At 26.2% G+C, this 23,612-nt stretch overlaps 2 protein-coding genes across 2 annotated transcripts in view; both read right to left on the bottom strand.

The window, feature by feature from the left end:
- LOC107442186 (guanylate cyclase 32E-like) overlaps positions 1-19,754 on the bottom strand; it is a 123,133-nt gene extending 103,379 nt beyond the window's left edge. Inside the window, exon 1 of the mRNA XM_087165809.1 lies at positions 19,531-19,754. The gene's annotated coding sequence lies outside the window, so the exon portion shown is untranslated. The remainder of the gene's footprint in view (positions 1-19,530) is intronic.
- The window catches only part of LOC147808016 (uncharacterized), a 67,561-nt gene that overhangs the window by 13,470 nt on the left and 30,479 nt on the right, over positions 1-23,612 (bottom strand). The window lies entirely within an intron of this gene.

Raw genomic sequence — 23,612 nt, 5'->3', positions numbered from 1 at the left:
CAGTTTATTTAGCAAAAGGATTAAATAATAGCAGTGCCAAAGATAGATTCATGATAATTCATCAGCAGCAATTTAAAATTTTATAGATAGTACCATTATATTGTACTTTTTAAAACTCAATTTTATCATTCAGTTTAGGGCTAAAATTACTAATTATGAAGTAATTAGATTAAAATTAATGGTTTAAATGATAATTAATAGTTTTGCTTTAAAAAACTCGATTTCATCAGGTAGTTCAGAACTAAAATTATTAATCATGAAGTATTTAGGTTAAAATTAATGGTTTTATTTGTAATTAATTGTCTAGTTTTAAAAGAGCAAATCATCATACTTTTAAGTAATAATGGGACATTTAATGTTTTCTTGAAAATTCTATTGAAAGTTGTTTTAAATAAAGACTAAATGAACTTAAAATTGTATTCATTTTAAGAAAATGCTTTTTTTATGTTAGCTGAGATCATTCTTCTTCTGCATTAGTTTTCACAATCTCTCTTCACTTGCAAGAAAACAAAATATTTTTTACTATTTCTCTTCATATAGAACAACATTGTCTTTACCATTTTTCTTTCTTACTTTTCTATTCATGTATGAAAAAATGATGAATTTCATATAGTTTTTTTTTCGTGTATTGGAGCACAAAACCGTCTTCACTGTCTATTGGGAATTGTATAAACAAATAGCGTAAATCTGATTACATTTTTTAAGCTCCAAAGCAATTTTTTATGTGGTTATAATACTAAACACATAGCTCTAAGTTAATAAGACTCTATTTTTTAAGAGACAGTTTAAAATCTCTCCTTTAATGTAAATAGTTTCACATTTAAACATATCGTATAAAATTTATGAAAATTTAAAATTATGATTATTGTAAAAGCTTTTCAAAAATGTCACTTAAAATTCTTTAAGCAATATAATTTCAGCAATAAATATTTCGCTTTGATCAAATATTAAGCTTATTGCTGTAAAAAATTTGCCAGATATCATTTTAGATTTCATTAACTAAATATTTCAATATTTTAAAATAGTTTGTTAAAATACTTTCACAGAAAATATCTTAGATTTGCAATATGATATAAGCCAAGCAGAAATGAAAATGTAACACATTATAACGCATTTAGAAATTGAATTAACCATTTGTATTCAGAGGATATTAAATATATAAATAGTTATTGTATTTAAATATATAAATATTTATGGTATTACATGCAGAAGCATGTAAGTCCTGTTTTGAGCACTTATTGAATTATTAATAAGCAGTCTTATGGGATAATAGTTTAAATGTTTTATGAACACATTTTATAAACACTTGAGTTTAAAGTATTAAATCTGTTTCTCTGTATTTGTTAAACATTATTTAGCTATTTTTTTATATTCAAAGTTATTTTAATAATGTATTTTATTTAGTGATATGTACAGCATCCTATATTAAAAATATTAGAATTTATTCCGTTTTAAAACTAACACGAAACATGTTTAACATATTAAAAATCCCGGGCATGAATAATTTTAAAAAGAATGCACAAAGGGGGACGAAAATTGATATTTAAGCAAGTAAGAACCCCTTAATTAAATCTCACAAGTCACTAGAGAGGATGGCGGAATGAAAAGTACTTGTTTAAAATTAATTTACTGATAAAACCTGGAGATAATCTGACACACACCCGTTTTCCTTTTACAGGGTAATGAAAATCCGCAAAAAAGACGAATTTTTAAAATTCGATACCTCAGGATCGACCGATTTCGCTCAAATTTTGTATTTAGCTATTTAAAATGGCCTTCTTTAAAATGATACAAAAATTAAATATCTTACAAAACAATCTTTGGATATACGAATTTTATAATTGTGTGCAAAAATTTTTCAATTCGCTTAAAAAGTTCTCGATCGAAGACCATATTTCCCGATTGCGGTTACCCTCTATATTTTTGGGATCAAAAATCAATATCAGTCGGAGAAAAAAGGTATGTTTATTCAGAAAATTTACTTTTTATATCTGATTTTGTAACTTAAAATATCGTCAAGCACTGATTAATTAGCATATTCGAGGTCACTACCACAAACCATTAAGATTGAGTCTTAAAACATGAAGATCCGATTATTAAGATCAAGAGTTATTCAGGGTGAGGGTTGTCCGTTTCTTCCTTTTTTTTTTTTTTGTACCCTGCACACCCTGCAACGGGGAACGACTGGGAAATGTAGGAAGAGTATGTTTCAATAAGAAGTTGGTAGTTTATGAAGATTATTGTAAAATAATAATTTTAATTCAATTTTATATAAAATCAAATTAACGCAGTAATTTTGTGAGGCTTAAGCAATTGTGGATATTGATTTAAGTCTCTGATGTTGCAAGCTTAATTCTCATAAACATCAAAATAGAATCCCAAAAATGCTGAACATTTCTCTTTGTTTTTCTCCCTTTTTTTCATTAATAACTTTTATTTATTATTTTAAAGGAATTACTAGCTTTAGATGCATACACATCCTTACTTGATGTATTTATTTTCCAAGGATTAAAATCTTACGCTTTAAGAACCATTTTCCAGTACAACAAACAGCTGTATTTTTATTTTTAGCTAATCAAATCATAATAAAAAAATGGTCATTTAAATTCTAAAAAGAAAATAAGAAGATGTTTACGATAAAACGACATTAATTAAGGAAACAATTAATGTAAATTTATTCAGAAAATGTAAAAAATGTATATTTTTGAAACAAGTTCACGGCTTTTTTCTTCGAATTCAATGTATTGGAAGAAGTGAGCAGGTATTCTGAAAATTATCCAAAAATAAAACTTAATTCGCGACAGTAAACAAACAGGGCTTCAAACTGTAAACTTTAGATTCGTTGAAAATGTTTATCTAATGACTAATATACATATATTTAATAAATCTATTAACCCACCGCCATCAATAAACTTTTTGTATAATTTTACATATTTTTCTGCAGGATAATTATCTCTGAAAAAGTGAATGGTAGGGAGTTAAATTGTTTTTCATCTTTTAATTACAAGCTTATTTTATGCATCAATAATTGATGCTATATTTATTTGATAGGCACAGACAATTTCTTGTTAAGAAAAAAAAATTTCTATTCATATTAAATTCACAAAAATAATTGAAAACTTGTCATCGTCAGTTGCATGATAGTAAACACTGTCCTAGTTGATTTCCGGGAAGTTTATTCAGAATTAATAATTTAACAGACTTTTCATATCATTGTTGGGAAATAAATTGTTTTTATCCGAAAATGTAAAAAATGATAATTAAATTTTTCAATTTTAATTAGTGGGAAACTTTAAACGGTAAGATGATAATAAATTTAAGGACTTCGTTTATATTTGTTTTACTGCATTCATCTGCATAATTAAAAAAAATGAAAGAATCCTTTAGCCAAAAATAATCGACAAATTTGTTAATCAATTCTTAGAAGAAAACCCTCTTTAATCACCTAAATTGCATCCTTTTTTGAATTTTCCCTGAATTCTTTCAACTTTTTTTCATTTTTCTCCCCAGAATTTTCAACAATTTTCTTCGTTTCCTCTTCATGAAAAATTCTTTTATAATAAACTTGAGATTAAAGCGATTTCTAAGAGGTACAGCCAAGTTTGGCGTCATCGGACAGTTTTTTTTTCCTTCAAAATGCTAGACATATCTATTTTTCATTTTTCGATCAAGAATGTATTTCGTGAGATATTTCCGATTAATGCAATTGAGCCACGATGTCTCAGGGGATTGAGCATTCGCCTTCCGATGACGTGAACCGGGTTCGAGTTTCGGCGATGACTGAGAGATACGAATTTTGCATTTTGAATTCTGCACCGACATCAGTGCTGACGTGAAATACCCTCACTTAAGGCTCCTATACTATCAGAGCTGACCTATCAAGCAATATAGGAGCAAAAAAGTTCACAAGTTAACGTTATGTTAGTATTGTGCTTATGCTATAGCTCTTTGGAGCAAAAACAGATGATGAATCGGCCTGTCTAATTCAGGGGCTCTACCCTCAGTGGTAGACGGATCATGGGTTAGAGTCTCCTTACTGTCAAGCTAACCGCGAGAGTTTCTCGTGGTCTTCTTCGCCATATAACGCAAATGCGGATTAGTTCAATAAAAAAAAGCTCCACAAAGGCAAATTTCTCCCAATTCTTGATCCAGGAGCTCACTTGTCTTCTAGTTTGGATTCAAAATTACAAGGCTGCGTAGCTGAACATTTGTAGTTGTAAACTTAAAAATTTCGTCAGCTGTTCAACGATGGTTATGTAAAGAAAAGATTAATGCAAATTGTACTCCATCTTTGTCTTTCACAGATTACAGCGTCTTCTGTGTGCTAAAATGCAAAGCCGTATAGTAAAATATGGGGTATTTTTCGAAAATCCAAATCGCCATTAGAAATTAAAAAAACCTTTATAAGATTGCCCCATGCCCGATTCCCAGAGGAAGAAGAATCAGATTTAGTATCATTGCATGAATCTTTTCAAACTATTTTACTCGTGTACAATTAAAATTTTTTTCGAAACATATTTTTCGAGATATTTAATTATTTCACTTCCTTTTGTACACGCTGTAGATTGTACTTTACTTAACTAAGTGTATATTAATTACCGTCATGCTAATAGAAACATTAAAAAACTCGCTGGAATAATATTGAAATGATAGTATAGAGCAGGGGTTTCCAACAGTCGGCCCGGGGGCCGCATCCGGCCCGCGAACTAAAAAGTAATAGTTGTCATTTTTTTGCGGAAAATTTTCGTAAAAAATCTATTTGGGTTTAAAATACTTTTCTCGTTAATAAAAAACTAATTTCTTCGTTTCTGTGAAATTTAAAATACCAACGGTGCAAAAAAATTTATTTCTCAGGTTTTGCACCCAAGAAAATATTTATTCAAAAAAAAAAATAATCGTGTATGTTGCTCTTTTTTATTTAATTTTTTTTGTATTTTGTGAAGATAATTCAGCATGTGCGTATCAGAATTTTTCTCAAAGAAGTACTCCGATTTAACTTTTTGAAACCACTTATTTTGAACGAAAATATTTACACACACACATTTGTAAATTTTAAATTTAAAATGCAAATATCTATTCTCTGGTAGCTGCAGCAAACAGACCTCAATTTTCCCACTGAATATTTTGTGTGCTACAATGTAGGTTTTAATACCAACCTTTTTAAAGTTTTATATCTTAACAATTAGATAGCTGTTGCACATTAATTGTTTTAGACATAGGTGCACATTAAAGTTATTGTAGCTCAAATTTTTATTATTTATTTGGTATTTTTAAAAATTTTAATAATAACAATTAAATATTTTTAAAAATCTACTTTATTTTTAAATTTGTAATTCAATACTTTTGTTTTGTACTACTTGGTAAAAATCTGACAGTAATATCTAATGTTCCTTCTAACATAAAAGAGTCCTACATAAAATTTTGATAAAGTTGCGGCCCGCCATTTGATTTGTGTTTATAGTTCCAGCCCCAGGCCTCCTGTAAGTTGGAAACCCCTGGTATAGAGCATAGGAATTACAGATATAAGATTCTTTAAAAGAGAAAAATACATTGATTTGCACTAAGAAAAAAAATATGGTCAACTATCATAATATTGTAAAATTTACCCTGTTTCTAGCTTAATGGGAACACCAAAAAGCTCTAAAATTTTTATAGAAGAGATTTGACAATGATTTCTGTAAAATTAATAATTAAATAAAATTTTTAATGTGTGACAAAAATTTGATGATTTTATTACAATACCTTAAAACAAGGCATAAAAACCATTTATTCGGCTAAATTTACTTTTCATTTATATATATTTTATTAAATGTGTGATAGTAAAAACTAATTTCGAAAACCAGAATAAACCGTTAATGGAAAAATTACCACATGAATGGTTTGAATATTTTGCTTTCATTAACCAGAATTATGCTTATTTTCTTTTTTTTAATACCGAAAATGTCATTACCATACAGTACTGTAATTTTATTAGAATTTTCTTCTACGTGTATAATTAAGGTCCTTTTAAATCATAGCCAAATCTGTTTAAGTCACAATTTCTAGTAATCGTAGTTAATCCATCCATTGGTCTTATAAAAATTAGAAAATTAATTGTGAATCTAAACTTGTGCGGAAAATAATTTTATTCAAACATTAAATATGATTGATGATTCATACATAGTGGCTTAAATATATTTTAGTGTGGACTGTAAGCGTTCACAAAATACATCAAGGATTAAAAAAATTAATAAAGTTTTTGTAAATTTTCATAGACCTGTAAATTGTTCATACTTGAAAATTATTGGATAATTGATACATTTATCTCATTTTTTTATTCTACTCATACTGTTAAATAAATTACTTACGACTATCAAGAATATAAGATGCTCTTTTCCCAAGAGAAAAATAATTTTCTTGAAGAAAAATCTTTTTGAAACAAAGTATGGTTCAAAACAAGTTTTTTTTGCATTCCTTTAAGAACAAGACTTATTCAAAAACGCCTGAATGAAGCTCTTAAATTTAGCAATTCTCCTGCTAACTAAATACCTAGTTAAAAATTATCTCACCAGAAGAGAAAGTTTGTTAAATACTTGTTCCATTCATTAAAGTCTAATAAAATGAGCGTAGTAAAATAATGAGCTTAGCTATTGCATTTGGTAATTAAGTCAGAACCTAATGCATTATTGATATTTTTGTCCATTTCTGATTGTGCAGAATTTTGTAATGACACTGAAGAAAAGAGTAAAGTTTTCAATTACATAATCAGTTGAAATGTTACTTTTCTTTACTTTATTTCAGCTTTGTAAATTCTAACTGGTTATTCCTTAAACAATGACATTACAATTTGCAAAAACTGTTAGAATTTGTTAACTGAAAAATTTCATTGTTTCTTTTTTTTAAATCCCATATTATTTTATTGTTTCTGCTATGAGATGTTTAACTAGTAAAAAATTTAGAACTGTGAAAAAATCACTGCAATCATAATATTCTTTTTGTGCATAAATACAATTAAGTTTTGAATATCCTAATTTCTTTCCTCTGAATTCCTCAGTTAACTAAAGTCGATCGTAAAGTGCTTTACGGTTATTTTTTAGCTAACACAAGTAGCTTCTTTTACTTTTTCAATTTCAATAATATGCTACTTAAATTCAGTACATCAGGATAATAAATAAACGTTTTATTAACTTCTTGCTTTTTTTTAGCTTAGAGAAGTCTTCGAAACTTGTAATTCCCATTGTTTAATTTTTTTATTATTACTAGTGTAGTTTATTTTAACTATAAAGACTTCTACTTCTACTAAGAGGAATCTTATTGTTATCAATGCAAGGGAAATATAATATTTCAGTGCAAATGAAATTGGAAGAAAACCTCACAAAGCTTAAAAGAATTATAAACTAAGGAAATAAACTATGACTCAATAATTCAATTCTTCTTTGCACGAATGGTTTATTTAAGGAAATATAATGAAAATAAATTAGTACGTAGCTACATGGGCAATCGTGCAAGTGAGTTTTAATATAAAATATGTATGATAAAAAACACTTTTTAAATTTCATTTTAAAATTAAATTGTTATATTATATGTGGTTATCATTAAAAAAAATCGTTTTTCACATTTTATTGATGTATAAATATAAAAACGATTTCACTTCTATAATTTGATTATCTCGATTATCCGAAGACTTTACGGTCACAATTACTTTATATAGTCAGGGTCCTATTATATTTTCAAACCAAGAATGAATGATATTGAAAAGAATCTTCGTCTATTTAGCACTGGTATTAGAATATCAATTTCAAATTTTCAATTTCAAATACTTTTAATTTAATAATAAATAATTTTATTTTGTATGTGTATAGGTCATATAATTTAGAAAACCATGCATTTTTAATTGCCGATAATCAGTGAAAATGAATTATAGATTATAAGTAAAAAGGCACTTTTCAATCTTTAATAATTATAAAATACATCAATGTTCTGAAAAATGTAAAAATAATAGGCTGTGTTAATAGATTTGCTGTATTTTCGACCGAATAAAAAAATCATTACAAAATAAATTCATCGGTTTGTTAGGAAGAAATATGCTAAATACTGGGAAAGTAATCCATTAATGAATCAAATGTCATTGCATTTTGTTAAAGAATATAATCATTCAATAATTTCTCAATGTTTTAAGCCTTGTGGTAGGTCGTGGAGGTTACAAATTTACTACAATTATGTATATATTTTGGCAATAGGTAAATAAAATTAATACAAAATTGCAGAAAAACTGCTAAAGATACTTCAATTGAATACAATTAGATAATTTTGATTGACTATCTAACAATAAATAACTAATTTAATGAAATACAGTTCTTATATTATGTTTCCTGTTCGTGGAGATTACTTTAATTACGCTGTATATTACAAAAGTATGTAAATAAAAGTAAGAGAAACTTACAAAACACCATTTAAGGTACATTAATTGAATACAATTAAAAAATTATGACACGCAAGATAGATTAATTGAATACAATTACAATAAATACCAACTTTAAACATTATAAAGTGCTTGTACAATTCTTCCGTCATGTTTTATTATATATTTATGCATATTTGGACAATAGATATACAAAATTAATACAAACTTACAAAAACTATTGAAGATGTATTAGTTTAATTGAGTGATTTTTTCGGGGATCTAATAATAAACACACAGCCTAAAACTCAATAGCTGCCTTTGCAAATTTTCAGTTATGTTATTCATTCGATAATTACTATTACTCCCTTTAGCTCAAAATATTTTCATGGTTTATTGAATCTGAAATAAATAACTAAAGCAAATAATTTTAAAAAAAAAGTTTAAAATGCAAAATGACCACTATAAATCTTTTAAGTAGCTTAAAAGCGTTAAATTTTGAAACTGATACCAAATGTATTAACAATTTATTATGCACTCTTCAGTTTATATGGACTATAAAAACTGGTTTATAAATTTTTTTAGCCGCTCAAAAAATTTAAATACGAAATTAACGATTTATGAGACATGAAAATATGGATTGTACAAAAATCTTTCTAAATTTCGGACTCATAAATATAAATAGAAATAAGTAGCTAATAAAATGTCATCCAAAATTTCACGAAAATTATGGAAAATTATCTTACAGCGCACGAAAAAAAGAAAGAATACCTGCAACACCTTGTGTAACTTTTGATTAAATGATCGGATTATCAAGTGCAAGAACTCAATCTTACAGGTTAAAAGGATTGACCTTTAATATGCTAGTTGAAAATATCGTAGATTTGAAATTCAATTTCTAAAAAAAATATTTACTGAATTCATTTAAATTTTGTATTTTACCGTAGAAAATTATTTTTTTTTAAAATTATGTAAGAATTTAAATACTTTACAAATCAAAATTATTCCGATTATTATAAATTAAAAAAATAAAAATAAGAAATAATTTACATGAAATTATGATTTCATGTACGAATTTTAAATTCACGAGCAAATTTTTTTTTCACTTTTCTTAAATAGTTCTCGAGATATGGCGAAATACGCGAGAAATAAAATTAACATTAAAAAGTCCAATTTTTCAACTTCTTCCCTGCTTTCATTACTGGAACCAAATTTCCCAGATTTCGTGGGTCAGGAATATAAAACCGTCAAAAATTACATGTTACTAGTGCATTGTTGTGTCTGATTTTGTGATTTAAAATATTGTTTGCACTAGTTAATTAACATACTTGATAAGAACCTTTTAAATCATAACGATTGAGGCCTAGAATGTGAAGATCTGATCACTAGATTAAAAAATATACTGGGTGTTTCATTTTTTTCACATTTTACAACACAAATAAATTGGATTACTGCTATTTAAAATAGTATTGTGATTGCGTCTTATCATAACACTTTTTTTTATATTTATACACAATCGTAAAAACTTTTTAATGTGTTAAATATTTACAATATTATTAAATAAAATAATTAGTTGAAAGTGCCTTTCAAATCTAGTTATGTTTGTAATAGTTTCAATTCAAATTAGGGATAAGTGCAAGAGTTTGTTTTTGTTATTTCAAAATTCTCATAAGTGTAGAGGCAATAAAATTCACAGTGAGCTCAAAAAATTATCCCCCTGAATAATTTTTATTATAAGAATAAAATTCACGTACTGAAGACTCATCTTGATAGTTCAAAGAATTGATTTTAAATGTTAGTAGGAAAAATATAGATATTCAAATTCTGGATCGTATGGGGCCAGTGAGAATAAAGCAAAACAAAATGAAAAAATTAGAAATGAAGTTACAGAAATGAACATACTTTTAGTTCTGTTCCAATAAATAAGAATAAATTTAATTGATTCTTATACACTAAACACAAAATAATCATAAAAAAGTAAAAGGAGAAACAAATGCAAAGTGAGTAAAAGAAAAGAAGCAGGCTTAAACAAAATAGAAAACAAAGAAGGGAGAAGTAAAACAATGGGGAAGAAGCTTAAACAAAGTCGGGAGAAGCGAAGTGAATGAGAAGTGTTAGTAGGCTAGAATGCGATATATAGAAATGAAAACATTGGGGAAAAGGATGGGATACTAAAAATATCATTAACCTTTATATGTGCTTGATTCACGTTTTTGAAAATTTTACAAATTTAGTTAATGATCTCTCTAACCTTTATTTCTGCCTCCTTTACATTTTTGAAGAATAATAATTTTGTTAATGATCTTCCTGACCTTTATTTGAGCTTCATTCACGTTTTGAAAAATTCTAATAATTTAGTTAATAATCTTTCAAATCTTTATTTGGGCTTTACTCACGTTTTTGAAAAAAAATTCTTCTAATTTATCTTTTTAACCTTGATTTAGGCTTTATTCACAGTTTTGGAAAATTATAATAATTCAGTTAATCATCTTTCTACTTTTTATTTGTGCTTTATTTACGTTTTTGAAAAATTATAATAATTTAGTTAATGATCTCTCCAAACTTTTTCTGTAATCCATTCAAGTTTTCAAAATATTACAATAATTTAGTTAATGATCCGTCTAACCCTATTTGACCTTTACAAACGTTTTTAAAAAATTCTAATAGTTTATTTAATGATCTTTCTAACCTTTATTTGTACTTTGGTCAAGTTTTTGAAGAATTATGATAATTTAATTAATAAACTTTCTATTCTTTATTTGTGCTATATTTACGTTTTTGAAAAATTATAATAGTTTAGTGAATGATTTTTCTAACCATTATTTGCGCTTTAATCACGTTTTTGAAATATTATAACCATTAAAATTTGGAATTTTATTTAAAACTAGCTATTGTTAATATATATATATAAAGCTATATCTAATAGTAATATTTTTAGGAATTGAGAAATCTAATTTTAATATTGAATTCATTGTTTGTCTTAAATAATAAATTTTATTTCATATGTTTCAAAAAACTTAACTTGCAGGTGTGATAAATGAAATAATTCCATATACCACAAGAACACAATTTTAATTAATTTCACGTCACATTCTTTTTATTTGTAATCTTATTTCCACCCAAAAATTTTAAATATTAATGAATATGTGTATAAGAGATACTAATTACCTTATAAATTATTCATTATGATTGTAGTTAAGAAATGTTACTTGCTTAACCTAAATCCGCTTCTTAATGAATTCTGAAAACTGTTATCATTTTAATGAAAAAGTATTCATTTGATTTTGTTATATGCGTTTTCAAACAGAATAATACATAATCTTAAATAATTTGTGTTCATTCACTTCATAAAAATTATTTATGGTGTGAACTACAAGGTAGAGAAACCGTTAAATTTTCTTTTCTTTCGAACAGCATATGTCTTTACTCGTTTATAATTGTTTTTAAAGCTCGTTTATAATTTAATTAAAGTTATTTTTCGAAAATAATTTATGTTTATTACCTTCCTGATAATTTTTAATTTTCTTACATATTTTTATTATTATATAGTATTTTTTTTAATCCTATATCTTCATATTAAAAAGTCGTAAGTCAACGCTGTTTTGGGTGTTCAACTTTACGTATGGAGTAAACGATGGTAAGGAGCTTGTTCGCCAAGGTAAGGAGATAGTGTTCTACATTTAGTTCGTTAACTGGTGAACTTGTATAAAAAAGAACCACGTAGGCATCTCTGTAGCTCACAGAAATGCAACAAGAGAGCTGGAATTTGACGTGCTTAAAGGAAAAATATGGATTTTTAAAATTAACTATACTTTTTTTTTGAAATTTCAATTTTTTCGAAAGAAATTGTAATTTTATGTGAGTTTTTTCCAGTTTAAATAAAAAATAATTTTGCATGATTGTAAAAAAATTTATTAATCTCGTGCGTGATCTTTATTTTATAGGCTTTCGATTGATTGATCGACCATGTAGCAAAAGAAATTAAAAATAATCAAGGTTATTGAACCACAACATCATTCAATTTTAATATGATGCAAAGTTGAACCGTATTATGGCGAAAATTAGCAATTCTTGAATGATGATTTTAATGGATGAATGGTTTTAAAAAGAATCTATTCATGTTTTCGGCGAATATCCACAGTATTATAGTTCAAAATACTAGTGTGGTATGAAGTTTCACTGTTAAACTGTTATTTCCTAGCCTGTGCAAGTAGGTATAAAGATTTTCGTTTAAGGCTTTTAAGCTTTTTTTAAAGAAAATAACGGTTAACATTGTTGTAAAGTTGCTCTGGGGTGCAGGAGCAGATGTTCCGGCCAGGTGGTCAGCCGAATGCAGAACCCCCATTGTTTAGTTCCCAAGCATGCTTGGTACTCATTTATTGACCCACTGAAGGGATGAAAGGCTGAGTCAACCTTGCCCGGGCCGAGGATCGTCCACCGGGCGTCTTTTTTGATCACCATAACACAAAAATATAGGAACTGGGAATAACTCAGCAAGATCAAAGTATTTCACAACAATTTTAACTCTCAATTTTAATAACTTTGAAGTCTCAGCTCTCCCGCAGTTTTATTTTTTTCATTGATATCATTTCACTGCAAAAATGACACAAAATTCATTTGTTAATGACTTTTGGGACGCACTTTAGAAACATCAAATAAGTAAAAAAAAAATTCTGTTAATGAAAAATATAAATTTTTTAAGTGAAAAAAAAACTCTAGAATTTTCAAAATGCATTTTATTTTACATAAAGAACTGTCTTAAAATTAAATTTCTTCTTACAAAGCTCTAATACTATAGAGAGCTAATACTTTCATGTAAAAATGCTGGAATTTATATGGATGCTCTGAAATTTCTATTAGCGGAATGTTTGAAAAAAAAATTTTGAAAATTTTTTATAACTAGAGTTTTATCACGTGATTTTTCAGGAGTTTTCAGCTGTGCTTCACAACTTTAAATCTTCTTATCGCACGTAATTATTTATATATTCCGTGAAAAGTCAGTAGAATAAAAGTCATTTTAAAGTCTCTACCAAAATAACCACTATTTGAACAAATGTACAATAGAAAAGGATTATTCCTCACTTAAAGTAGAATAGTTTTTTATAGAATTTAAAAAACATACTCTACATTTTAATTAAAAGAGACTTACGTACGTGCATCATTATTAACGAATTTGTTTTAAAGTTTCTGAAAATGTAGACAAATCTCCGGGATAATTTTTTTATAAGTATAGTATACAATCTGAATTTCAATTTGCTATAGAAGAGTAGAATTACTTCAGAATAAATGCAAATAAGTGTAATTAAAAATAATAATATATAGTTAAAATAAGTAATATATAGCCTTAATTATATAGAATTTTGATTCCGTTTGATTATAAAGGATTATGATTTCTCGTCTCGACAGCAAATAGTTCGTTTCCAATTCATGAATATCATAAGGCTAAAGTAAAAAATGCGACTGTGATTTTTAGAAATATAATTATAGAGTCAAATGTTTTTGATTATAATTCAATCAAAATCCATAGACATAAGATTCAATTAAGACATTAATCGTGAAATTGATTGAAGTTTAATTGTAAATTTAAATAAACTAAATGAAGGCTTTATTTGTGTAGTGGAGTAATTCATCTTATTGAAAAAAGGAGTTATCAGCACTTTTATGTTCGTACAACACGCTTACTTTTCATTTTAAATTTATTCTGTTTCGAAATTTTAAAAACATGAAACATGCACTGAGAAAAAAAGTATGATCAAATCTTCCAGAATATGGTAAATTTTACCGTGTTTCTGGCTCTATGGGCACACCAAAAAATACGGTAGTTTTTACCGAAGCACTTAAGTAATGATTTTGATAAAATAACAACAAAATACGGTTTCATAATGTGTGATAAAATTTAATAAATGTGGTAAAATTTGGTAATTGATTATGATACCTTAGAGCATGATATAAAAAACATTATTTTAAGTTTAGTTTTCAGTTTTGTAATTTGTACTAAATCTGTAGTAATCAGAACTATAATTTTAAAAATCAGAATTTCTGGCAACCCGTTAATATAAGAACGAAGAAGTTACCAAATGAATGTTTTAAATATTGTATATTTTATTTTTATTAATCAGAATTATGTTTTTTTTTACCAGAATGTCATTACCATACATTACGGTAATTTCACCAGAGTTTCTTTTCTCTGTGTGAACATAATTCAAGAATGGCAAAAATTTATACAGAAAATTTACAGCCATACAAGATGGAAAAAACAGAAAAATCGTGTTTTAAATTATGAATTTATGTTTACTTTTACACAAAAGTAAACTTCTGAAAAACATTATTTCAAATTCTTCAGTTATTTCAACAAATATGTTTATTATAAACATCAAACTTACACATCATTGAAAGAAAATAAAATTGTAAAGGCAAAACGAAACGTTCCCCTCATGATATCGCCAAATATATGCGAGTTATGTTGAATTTAAATTAAGTTATCAATTCAGCTTTGGCGAAGAAATAAATTCACGCCAAACAAGAATATAAATAAATTGCATAGAATACATGGAAGTATTTTTGGGGAAAAACATCTCATAAGTAAAATAATATCAGACGACATCCAAATAGAAGATATAAAACTTCAAAGTTGTGTTCATAGTTTTAAAAGAATGCATTTTATTCTTTCAAACAAAAATTATTGAACAAAAGACTATTTTATAAAGCAAAAAGTATTACATTTCATTTATAAAATTTAATAGAAATAAGCTAGACTTACTACTTTTAAAAAAATACTTGGGGGAAAGGGAAAAAGAATTTTCTCAAAGGAAATTACATATGGAATTCTTGTTCATATATCTTTTCATCAAAAAGAAAAAATAAATATCTTTGGATTCGTAATAAAATGGTAAAACAATGGTTTTTCTTCCACTACATTTACTGATCATAACCCTTTACTTGAAGGTTACTAGTACTACTGAATTTCATGGGATCTCAGAGGTATTTCATCTCAAATTCATTTCTTTCTGAAAAACAAAAATTTTCTTTACTTATTTTTATTTATTTCTATATTGTTTGTTACTCAGTTTTGTTGATACTTTAAACACCTTTTGATTTATACATTCCTTCTGGCACACAATCTTGTTTTGGTTAAAGATGAAATATTTCTGGAATGTTATTTTTAGAATATATGTGCGATATTTAAGTGCTATCTTAAAACTGTCAGAAACTGTTTAGAAATAATTAAGTTGAAGTTGCAAAAAAAGCACATATTTATGAGCTTTGCCAAATAAACAATGACGCTGTTTATATTTTTGAAACTTTTTATAACTAACTTTTGTAACATTTAGTAATGGTCAATAATATAATTTTGACTTTTTGCATCACATGAGCTGTTTCGCTGGTCAAAATTGAGAAGATAATAGTTTTTCGAACAATGAAAAAGAAATGAAGCATTTAAACTTGGTTTGGTTTATTTTCCATACTTAAAACTCTCTCAAGCAAAATAGACCATTTTCATTAGTTATAAGTTACAATAAAAGATCCAATAACTCATGATCATGAATTAATAACAGACAGTTATAAATAATAACTAACAAATTTCTATATAAACATGTCGAAGAAAATAAAAATGGCATTAAAAACTCTACGTGCCATACTTTCATAAACTATATTTATAAGTTATACCTGCTATGTACATACGAAACTTGTTATGTATACGTTAAACTTATTATGTATATGTTAAACCTTAAAAAAGGAAGTTGATAAAATGAATTCGGTATTTCTAATTACATTTTTTTGTGAAAAGTGAGTTTTTTTAAACTTGCAGCGCTTAACATTACGAAATTCAAATGTTCAAAATTTTATAATATGATTTGTTTTCTTAAGTTTGAAGTTGAAGAACTAAATTAGATTGAAAAAATATATTTGCTTAGCTTAAAGGGAGTTTTGTAACTAATTACACAAAGCAATGCAAAATCTCATTTTTTGAACTGATATCAGGTTTAATTGCAGATTTATTCCATTCTAATTTCTTTTCTTTAAAAATAAGCTCATTTAGGTTTAATTTCAAAACTATGTGCATACAGCATTATTGAATCAAAATAGTCTATACAAAATCGCATTCTTTTCTAAAATGTGAACTCAATGAACTAATTCAAAATTTAAAAAAATTAATATACTTGTTCGACAAAAAATAAGTTTCTTTATATAACTATTGAACGTAATTAGTAACTAAATCGTAATTAGTAACTAAATCTTCATTACTAAATCTAATTACAATTTGTTTATCTAATTTAATTTACGTATAAAACTTAAATTGTATTCATTAAATGTTTTTAACAATGCAAACATATTATGTAGTATCGTTAAAATATAGCATCCAAAATTATAAAATGAGAGATAATTAAATAAAGAGTTATATACCAGAGAATTTTATGATGATGATAAAATACAATTTACTAAAAAGAAATTAAGTTAAACAGCTTTAATTATTTTTTTGTAGAATGATTAAGATGCAAATATTTCTTCTAAGAATGATATATAGCTATTAAAAAGCTATCATATTCTTAGAACATTTTGTAAACATTTAAAACTAATTAATTTTTTTCCAAGTATTTTTCACGAGTTTCTTGATAAATCTTTTTTAAGCACAATTATTTCTTTTATAATATGTTATCTCTTACATATATTTTTTTTGAATAAATTCCTTTTCGAATTGAAGCAAATTTAATTTTTTTCTCTCTATATCTGATTGCTTTCAAAGCATAAATTAATTTTTCTATTTGCTTTACTTTCTAAATTAAGGCGATGCTGAGCTTTTATGTAGCTTAAAGTACCTTTTTATAAAAAAAAACTTTCAAAACTGTTTTTTTGAAAAGCGTTCATTTAAATTATTGTATCATAAATAATTTAATCTGTAATTAATTTTAGATTAACTGAAACATCGCAAAAACTTTAAACTATAACAAGGAGCAAATAAACTACGATAATAAAAAATAATAATCACATTTTAATTCCTTATTTTTCACGTATATATCTTCATTTTTGCAAATGGATTAATGAAATTTTATTATCTAATCGCTGAATTTTTAAATACAAAACACCGTGAATTGGTAGAATATTGTAATGCGCAATAATCTGAGACTATTGCGAGTAGTTTGAAAAATAGTTGCTATTTTATAGCTACCTGTGCGTTAAAGTACACATAGCTTTAATGGTTTTCAGAACCCTGTTTAATATATTATTTCCGTAACGTACAAAAATATTTACGCTACAGAAACGTTTCTATTTGTTTCCTGAAACGTAGCAATTTACGCTTTTGTAACTACCAAAAAAGCTTTTATCTACGTTTCCAAGAATCTTATTGATAAGTAGATAAAAATATATATTTATTTGGCACATAAAAACTTTGGTTCTTGATGTTCCTTTACTACAAAAACTTTAAAACTTAAATAGAACTTTTCAAGTCTCTTCATTTAACAAAAATGAAAATAATAATACTATAGTTTTTATTTTATTTTTACTCCTAATTTTCTTTATTGATTTTTAAATTCAGAAATGAACCCTTTACTTTAAAAACTAGTAATTATATACTACAATACATTGCATAGTTTGTGAAATTTTGATTTTTCTTCTATTGAAATTTTCGTGTCTATAAAAATTCTGAGCCAGTAAAGCAATTTAACAATCTTTCAATTGTAATTTTACTTTTCTATTATCAAAATACACATAAAGTACGCATGAAGTTATAAAATATGCTTTAATTTATTAATTTTGTCTTGCTATTTGTTATTCTATTTATTCTAATTTGAAGTGATCAACCTGATTACAATAATATGCATTATCATCATAACATCAATTATCAAACTAATTATATTTAATGTTTACTTGAATACACGTTCTATGACTAAGTGAAAAAAATTAAATAATGAGTAAATCTCTACTGATAAAAATTACGAAATCATGTACAAAACTGAAAGACGCCCGCAAATTTGAAAAAGCTGAAAAACACTCCAATTTTTTTATTTATTTTTTATTATTTGTTGCCTTTCACAATGGCTTAACTTTATTAAATTAAGTGAAACACGTTTTTAGAGCTTCATCCCATCAAAATGAAGATTAACTGTTTTCATTATAATTTGGCACGATTGTGTTCCCTGTCATGGTAGTTAAAATTTTCCATAATCTTGCCATTTTCTTCAACGCTTATTTCATTCGGAGGGGCCGCAAAAAACCTATTTCCCTAGTGCCTATAGAAAGTACCTTTATACCTATGTTAGCATATATGCACTGTATTAAAACAGCATCTAACCAGTAGTTTCAATTGCTGGCAATATTTTCAATTTCAACCATTATTACCATTTTTTACCATTTATTGTTATTTCAACTTTACTTGTTAATTATTAAGTGTGTGTGGAAAATTTTTGAGCTCAATTTTGATTTTTTTAGTGCTCATAGAACCGGGGTTTGAAGCACATGCTTATAATTTTAAATCTACGCAGTCATTCTTTAACTAGATGTTTTCTTTTTTATATTTTCTTGCAAATGTTTGTATTAATTAGCTTTACAATGTGGCTAAAATTTTTCGCTTCTAGTCCTTAATTGTAGCCTTAAAGGGGTGAAAGTGTATCGTTAGGTTAAAACTCATAATTATTACTATCATTTTAATCTATTCTCGATAATGAATCCAAATGTGTATGGAGATAAAATCTCATTTCCAACTCTTAACTTAACTAAAATTAAATTAAAGCTTATTTTTATTGATTTGTTTCATATGGTATTTTTTCTTTGCACTAACTTTAACTCAATTGCGAACTTTTTCTTGCTTCTTGTTTACTTTAAGCATATATACATAATAATGAGTAATTTAAAAAAAAAAAAGTTTTCACAAGTGAAATTATATTGAAATTATAAGCAAGTTATATTGCAGATTATTATTTCAAGAAAAATTACATTGACAACACTAAAAATTGCATTGAAAATATAATACTCATTTTTTGAAATTTAAACTGACAAAAATTAAGTTATTTAAGTTTTATTGCTCATTAAAAATCAATAATATGAATATTAATGGATTAGGTGAAAAATAAAATGAGTAAATGATGAGAAGCTTTTTTTAAAAAATAATCACTTTTTGATAGTTCTTATACATCAATTAATGTACTCACAGTTAAAAATATTCCATAATAACCTCATTACTATGCTTGAAAATATTTTCATAGCTACTGAAGTAACAAAAGCACACCTATTAGAAATAATTGACTCTTAATAATAAATTATTTTAAAATATAATTTACTCTCAATTGCAGCTTCAGTATTGAATTAAAAAAATAAAGAAGGAATAGTATGCGTAACATTTCATTCATTCATTTTGATACGTCTTTGAAGAATTATTAAACATACTAGGTGAATGTAACAATTCTAAATAAATAAACACATTCCTTAAAAATTGATAAGACGAAGCTCCTTAACTCTTAAATAAATAAATAATATTTCCTGTTGTACTTTCAGGAAGTGATTTTAGATGTGAAAAGAAAATACGAGATTTTGTGAATTCCTTCATTGTGTTTACTACAACAGAGGGATTAAATAACTTATTCTTCTGCTTCTATTGGCAGGAAACAATGTTAATCTTTTAATATTCATCTAATCAGTTTTTATGCTCTACAAAGAATTTCTTAATCTTGGCAAAATTAAGTTAATACCTAAGAGTTAATGTAAGATTACAAAAGTTTAATATAATAAGAATTTAATTAACGAATTTTTTCTATTTTATTCAAAAATTGAATAAGTTTGTTCAGAACTCTAAGTAAGCAGTTTTTGTAGGCCTTTATCATTCTTAAGCACTGGTGGTCTTATATTATTGTTCAATTTAAGAATTTTGAAGATATAAGTAGTATTTTAAAACTGAAAGCAATAATATGTGTGCAAAAAGTGTAGAAAAGATTTATGAAATATTTCAATCATTTTTAAAAAGGTTAAAAAGAAATTTTATACAGGGTGTAAAAAAGCTTGGAAACAGTCAAATACGTCGAAAAATATACATCGGGTAGAAAAAGTGAAAATAGACACATTCAATATTTTTAAAAATCTATTCAATCTTAGTAAATTCGATCTTTTATCTCTTTTCCTTATAGGTGGAATAGGGGAAACTTTAAAGTCTGAACTGATAACTGAAAAATTACTGATAACGAATTCATCTGATTACAACAATGCTTATAAAACAGAAAACTATAACAATGCTTTTCGCTCATAACAGTTCTGAAAAAATAACAAAATAATTAGATCTCTTTGGGTTTATTTTCATTTGTTTCGACTTATTTTGAGCCTAAACTAGCTTTGACTTGTTTTACTTAATTTCAGAATTATCGAGACATTTTACTTATATTCATATAGCGATAAAAACTTTGACTGAAAAATAATTTATTTTCGCTCAATGCAACAATCCATTATCATTAAATATGGGTCACAAATTCTTTTAATATGGTAAAACTCTTATTGAAAATGATACAGCCTTGGGACGAAAGACAAGTAAAAAAATAAATATAAGATCTTGAATTTGAAATTAAATCGAGAAATATTAGATAATTTATGGCTAACAAAATGATACCTTGAAGTTAGTAGTTTAAAACTTTATGCTGAAATCTTAGACATTTTATAAAGGCATAAAGTCTTTTTATAAGTACGTAATATATTTTTAAGAACCATTATTGTGCGTTTAATGGAGCATTGGTAACTATTTCAATTGCTATTAACTCGTCTCTAAGGTCTTAAAAATTTTATGTGCCTCATAAAACCAATTAAATCTGTAAGGGTAAAAATTGCTTGAAAATTAAAATTTATGACTTCCTAAAACAATAATGAATTTGAGTTTGAAAATAATCATTCTTAAAGTTTAATCCCTCGTCCTCAAAAATGTTCGGTTCTCCTTCGAAATGACTTTTTTAGAAAATGCAAAATTGCATTCATGAAAGATCGTAAATATTGTAATCGGATATTTCTTTATATTTTATAAAATATGTGGGCGTGAAAGTATTAGCTTTCGTTCAAAAAGGAATCATTATTTTAAATTGAAAACATAAATAGTTAAGAGGCATCTACCATCGCCATTTTGGAGTTTAGTTTAAATTATTAATCTGTATTTTCTTGATATTTTTCGTACAAATATTTGATGATATAAGATTATTAGGAAGTATAATGCTTTTCAAGATAGATAGAAAATAAAGGATTCGCTTTAAAAGATTAAGAAGAGAGCTTGAAGAGCAAAGAAAGAGAGCTTGATAATTTTTAAAACTATGACTTTTTTCCCAAAACTTTAAAGCAATAATAAGACGCAATTTGTGGTCTTTTAACAAGAGTTGTATAAAAACGAAGATACTTGTCAAAAATCAAATGTATACTATTTAATTATCTATCAAAAGCTGTTGAATGCGGAATTGTATTGGCATAAATTTGACAATACCGCACGCTTTATATCTCAACTTGTGGTTGGGTGGTGACCTTGTACTTTGCATGTATCGAAAGATACTGCCAAATAGAGTAAATATATAGTCTCAGTTTATTTTCGGAAATTAAATAAAGATGATTGGAAATATACTTAAAATTTCGCCACCCCATCGACAGTTGAGTTCGGTTGGGAGAGGAAGGGCCTCTTAAGTTGCTTCCCATCAAAACAAAATTCTTTTTTTCCTAAAATTCTCCTCTCTTCTTCTCAATACAAACTAGAACTTTCGAAGTACTTTTTATTATTTTTAATGCAGTTATAAGTAAATTTATTTCCTTAACGTTATGAGTAACTTAATAATATAATTCGCACTTTATTAATTGAAGTAAATTTTTTTTTCTTGTTTAAGTTTTGCTTGAAATTATGAATATTTATTATTACTTTACAAATTTAACTTCTTTTTTTTTTATCCCACATCATTTTCCTTTTTCATTCAATTTTAAACGGTTCTCTGTTTTTATTTCGACCATGTACAAAAAATTAGAAATTTACGAAATTATGAAATACATTACTGTTTGAGAAGGGTTTGTTTTATAAAAAATAAACTTCATAAAAACCAGAATAAAAAAAGTAGCTAGCTGAAAAAAAAGCTGCTATATTAGTTTAAAAAAATATTTTCAAAATAAAGAGGATGAAGAGAAACCAGTGGTTTGAAAAGCGGAGAACAGAAGTCATAAGATTTTTTAAGAACTACGTCATCTGATTTATTTTGTGTAGAAGATCGACGGGTTCATACACACCAATTTTATTCAATTCACTATAAGCACGAAAATTAATTCATTTAGTGCAATAATGAAATCTAGTATAAAATAATTATAAATGAAATACATTTAATCTTTTTGCTCTTTGTTATAGAAAATTCATGAAAAAATATTTCAGTTACTTTTTTTTCTGTTGAGTGAAATATCGCCAACTTAAAATCAATGCTTTGAGTTGCCACATTTAGTGTTAGTACTCTCTTCTTCAGAGCAAGTTTTGGTACTATTTACAGTAATTACAATGTAAATTTTAGGAAAAATACTAAACTTTCAAGTAACAATCACTTAGTTGCATTGTTTTTAGATAAAAAAAAACAAGTGTTTAATATCCATCATCGCCAATAACCAAAGTGAATTAAATGAAAAATGTTTTAAGGCATTGTTATCTTTATTAGGGTAGGAAATATTATAAAGAAGAAATCAATAATGTTGGAAAATGTCCCATCGCGTATCTTGAAGCACTTCCCAACCATGCCAAGCTTTGCTTGCCTTCGATTAAATAAATGGAAAAAAAATATTTCTGTTATTTCTGTTATGAAAATTGGTAAAAATTTATATTACTAATTATCGCAATCAGAATTGTATAATAGGAATGATGAAAAAACTATTTTATAATTAGCATCGAAACATAGTATAAAACTGCAAAGTACGAGTTTCGAAACAGAGTATTGACATTTTTAAAGCATAAAAATCAGAAGCAGAAAATTTTATTTAAGCGTGCCTACTATGTATTCTGCATAAAATTGTTTATCATAAATTGTTTATATTTTAAATTAAAATATAAATTCTAGAAGAATCTGTTTAAAACTTGCACTATTGAATATTTAGGGAAAATAAGTTTTGACTTATGACGAAAATTAAATATTGATTTTATAAAACAAATGATCTTATTCTATACTGGGATTGATTTTATCGCAGTAGAATATTTTAAAAGCATACGAAAAATGCTTTCTATAAATTTTTATAAATTAAAGACGTTTTCAAACAA

This window comes from Parasteatoda tepidariorum, chromosome 6, assembly GCF_982258835.1.
Source record: "Parasteatoda tepidariorum strain Cologne lab strain chromosome 6, Ptep-v5.0, whole genome shotgun sequence".
NCBI lineage: Eukaryota > Metazoa > Arthropoda > Arachnida > Araneae > Theridiidae > Parasteatoda > Parasteatoda tepidariorum.
The sequence above is the reverse complement of the archived record's forward strand: the minus strand, read 5'-3'. Positions and strand labels throughout refer to the sequence as shown.